The sequence below is a fragment of the Suricata suricatta genome, chromosome 9 (genome assembly GCF_006229205.1).
Source record: "Suricata suricatta isolate VVHF042 chromosome 9, meerkat_22Aug2017_6uvM2_HiC, whole genome shotgun sequence".
Lineage (NCBI taxonomy): Eukaryota > Metazoa > Chordata > Mammalia > Carnivora > Herpestidae > Suricata > Suricata suricatta.
The window spans coordinates 73177621-73182467 of record NC_043708.1 but is presented as its reverse complement, the minus strand read 5'-3'; the positions used below and the strand labels follow the sequence as shown (position 1 = coordinate 73182467).

The window sequence follows — 4847 nt, the reverse complement described above, 5'->3', positions numbered from 1 at the left end:
TTAGAAACATTAAGTGTAGTAGACATTGATTATTGGGATTAATCTTTTCAGCTGATTTAAAAAAGTCTTCTGTTTATTCAGGGGTATGAGGAGACTGAAATGGCTGGGGACTTTTTATTTTCAGATAAATCGGAAATATTTTTATTTTGCTTTTATTGGGGTTATTTATTGAGAACATATGGAGGAGACAAGAAATAAATTTATGAATGTTATTAAAATGTCTATAGAAAATCTGTTATAAAGGCATAGATGTTGGAGTTAGAGTTTGGATTTGATTCTGTTTTATACTTGCAATTTTTGTGGCTAGTTCATTAAATTTTATAATGCTGGGTTTCTACTGAGAATCTGTTAATAATACGTTCTATTTTCATTGTTGAAATGTTAAAAGAAAACACATGCAAAATGTCTCATCCATGGTTAGAACTCAACAAATACCTGAAAATTACAGCATACATGCATGGGATTATATTGAAATGGTCTGTGTTTGGCTAAACAATTCAGGATGTTTGATTGCATATATATGTTGTATAGGGAAAGACTGCTAGTTCTCAAGATGTGACTTATATTTTATACCAAATCGTAATGCCTCATGGGGCACCTGGGCAGCTCAGGACATGATCTCACAGTTCCTGAGTTCGAGCCCTGCACTGGGCTCTGGGCTGACAGCTCAGAGCCTGAAGCCTACTTCAGATTCTATGTCTCCCTTTTTCTCTGCCCTTCCCCTGCTCATATTGTCTCTCTGTCTCTCATAAATAAATAAATGTTAAAAAAAAATTGAAATGGTATGCCCTTGCATGATGGTGATGGCAACAATGATGATGATGTCTTTCATGACTGTAATATTTCAGTTAAAAGATGGATCTGGGACTCACAATGCTTGTTTTTTATTTTACTTGTTACTTTTCTCATGTCTTTATTCCTGAATGTGTAGATAATTGGATCTAAAAGGGGAGTGAAAATCGTGTAAAGCAGAGAGAGGATCTTATCTATGGAGACCCTGATGAATGTCCATAGATAGATAAAGATGCAAGATTCAGAAAACTGTAATGTGAGCTTAAAGAGTGGACAAAACTTTAGAAGACCCGGTAGAGGAGTGATGCCAGACAGTAATCAGAATGATGCTATGGGAGAGGAACAGAAGATGAAACAGAACAAAGCAAGTAGTCCACTGAATGAAATGACCAATAGCTCCAAGACTAAGTGTCAGTGCAAGCAAGTCTGATGACCTGAGGCAGATCACAGAAAAAAAAAAAAAAACCTATCCACAACATTGGGGCCACAGAATGGTAAAGTCACTGTGAATACCATTTGGCTCACAGTGTGTACAAAACCAGTGGTCCAGGACAGAAACGCAAGTCTGATGCAAACACGATGGCTCATGATATTTTTGTAATGGAGGGGTTTGCAGATAGCAATGAATCTATCAATTGCCATGGCTACAAGTAACATCATCTCACTTCCACCTAAGAGGTGAAGGAAGAACATCTGGGCCATGCAGCCTGTATAGGAGATAGCCTCAAATTCACTAATTAGGTTACAGATCATTTTAGGAGTAGCAAAGGAGGCCAGGGACATATCAATAAAGGAGAGGTAGGCCAGCAGGAAGTACGTGGGAGGGAGAGTGTAATTGAGGGTCCCGTTTTACTACAAATATAATTGCTAGAATCCAGCTCCAGCAGGTCCAGGGTTCCCTGAATGATAGATGGCATTGGAGAGAGAGACTGAGAGAGCCTCAAGTTTCTTTCTGATCACCAGGCAGGCATCTCTGCTCTGTCTGATTCTCTAGCTTTATTTATGGTGAAAGGTACAAGGAGCAGTAAATGATTTTTTATAGATAATTTTTACAATTTTCCAGGACATGCATTCGGTAGAAGTTACAATTCTAGTAGTAGTGGTTGTCATAAAGAACGTAGGTACAGGCACTGATGCTATTATATGGGAAGAGCAGGTTTTTTTTTTTTTTTTTTTATAAAACCTCAGGTATAGCCTTAAGGAAGTGACCTTTAACCATGAGGCAAACAGCGTTGTTTAGTAAAGGTCAGTTTTTTATGAGTAAGGGTCATTAGTGTTTATAACTCTAAGAGAAAGCTCCCAGAAAACCAGGATTCCCAGGAGATAGAATGCGTGCTCTCTCAGTCCCAAAAAATATATACCTCTCCACCAAAATAAAACTTTGTAAATAGTGAAGCCATTATGGAAAACAATTTGGTATTTCCTAAAAAAATTAAACATAGAACCAACAACAACAACAAATAAATGGATAAAAGACATGAATAGACCCTTTTCCAAAGAAGATATCCAGATGGCTAACAGATACATGAAAAAGTGTTCAACATTACTCATCATCAAGTATGGAGTTGGAATGCATTATGTTAAGAGAAAAAAATCAGAGAAAGACACCATGATTCCACTCATGTGTAATTTAAGAAACCAAACAACTAAACATATGGGATATACTAAATATCCAGAACAAAGGTGTATAATGAGCATAAATACATATTAAGTAATCTAAAGGAAAATAGAAAAGGAAAAAAGAGAGGGAAACAAACCACACGAGACTCTTAATGATAGAGAACAAACTGAAGGTTGATGGAGGGAGGTGGTGGAGGATGGGCTACATTGGTGCTGGGTATTACAGAGAGTACTTGTTGTGCTGAGCACTGGGTGTTATATGTGATGAATCACTGAATTCTGCTCTTGAAACCTATATTGTACTATATGTAAACTAATTAAATTTTAAAGAAAAATTGAGGGGTTCCTGGGTGGCTCAGTTGGTTAAGCATCTGACTTCGGCTCAGGTCATGATCTCGCGGTTTTTGAGTTGGAGCCCAGCGCTGAACTTTGTGCTGACACCTCAAGCCTGGAGCCTCCTTCAGATTCTGTGTCTCCCCCTCTCTCTGACCCTACCATGCTCATTCTGTGTCTCCCAATAATAAATAAAAACATTTTAAAAATAAAACAAATAAAAATTGAATGGAAGGGAAAAAGGAAAGGGCAAGAGAGGAGAGGGGAGAATAGGAAGGTCATTTCACTGAACAGCTTTATCTGATCACCCTTCCCTCTGTCATACTTCCAATATTTTAAAATCTCAAATTACTTACTCCCTTCATAACACTCATTACAATTTATTTTACTTATATTTTTTTACATGCTGGTGTTTGTTGTTCTTTCTCACATCCATACCACAAGACTGTTGGCTCCATACATCTGAGTTACTCAGATCAATAGTATACCTGGCACAGAACTTAGCAAATGGTATATGCTAAAATGATAGTATTGATTTAGTGAATAATTGAATGTTCTTGTGGCTGTGAAATGGTTACTTTTTATTTTTATGAAATGCTAGAAAGCTTTGTTGTTTTGAGAATGTCACATAAATGGGATCATATCATATGTTTCCTCTTTGTACTGGCTTTTTTTTTTTACCCAACATAATGCCTTTGAGATTCATTCATAAATCAATACTTGCTTTCCTTTTATGGATGAATACTATTCTATACAAACTCTGGACTTGGCCATGTGTCTAGTTCTCTCCAAAAGGATAATAGAAAGCACAAAAGTGCTGTGCATTGGAGCTGCCCTTTCTTGTCTCTATTAAAATCTTGAGGCCACAATGTGAATGAGTGCAAGCTGGTCTTCTAAGGCACAAGAAGCAAGAATGTGCTGGTAGATATTTAAGAACTGGTTCTAGATGCAGCTGGGTTAGAGTTCATGAGGAACCTGATTTGTAGTGTTTCCTTGTGTCTGTGATCTAAATATTCAAACCATGATTGGGGTGCCTGAGTGGCTCAGTCAGTTAAGCTTCAGACTTCAGCTCAGGTTATGATCTCATAGTTGGTGGGTTCAAGCCCTGCATCAGGCTCTGTGCTGAATGCTTGCTCAGAGCCTAGCCTGCTTCAGATTCTGTGTCTCCTCCTCTTTCTGACCCTCCCTGCTCATGCTCTGTCTCACTCTATCTCTCAAAAAATAAATAAATGTCTAAAAAATTTTTAACTAAAAAATACTCATACCATGGTTGATTTCAATCCACCAACAGTTTAGCAACCACCTCAATAATTAGCTCTCAAGGATTGATTCAAGCCAGCTTCAGCTCACCACAAATGAGAGGCCCGATATGGAGAAAATTGTGGTGCCTTGACTGATAGCAAGCTCCCACAGTCAACTTGCCAACAACCACCAAATATATGAGTGAGGTCACTGTTAATCTTCCAGTTTCCAGGTTCACCAGGCAGTATAGCAGAGATTAGACTGCTGTCCCAGAGAAGAAAAAGATCCCAATGGGTTTGTGAGTAGATATAAAATGCTTCTTGTTTTATTTATTTGTGAAGTACTTGTGTGTGTTTGCTTTATTAATCAGTAATTTAAATATTCTACAATCAGGTACACATGAGGGTCAGCAGATACATAATAATACTTATATCAAATAGATTTTTTCTTCCAAGTTTTTATTTCAATTCCAGTCAGATAACATGCAGTGTAGTATTAGATTCTGGTGTAGGAGTTAGTGATTCATCACTTACGTACAACACCTCGTGCTCATCACAACAACGCTCTCCTTAATGCTCATGACCCACTTAACCTATCCCACCGCCCAGCTCCCCTCCTGCAGCCCTCAGTTTGTTCTCTGTAGTGAAGACTCCCTTTTACAGTTTGCCCCTCTTCTTTCTCCCTCTTTATTTATTTGCTTTGTTTCTTAAATTCCACCTGAGTGAAATCATATGGGACTGTCCAGTTTTCCCAGCATAATTTGTTGAAGAGACTGTCTTTTTTCCATTGGATAGTCTTTCCTGCTTTATCAAAATAAGTTGACCAAAACATTCTACACATTTACTACGATCCCCCTCAAA

The 4847-nt window shown here is 37.9% G+C and overlaps 1 pseudogene; it reads right to left on the bottom strand.

Annotated features, from left to right (window-relative positions):
* Positions 1–828: 828 nt before the first annotated feature.
* The window catches only part of LOC115302272, a 7065-nt pseudogene continuing 3046 nt past the window's right edge, over positions 829–4847 (bottom strand).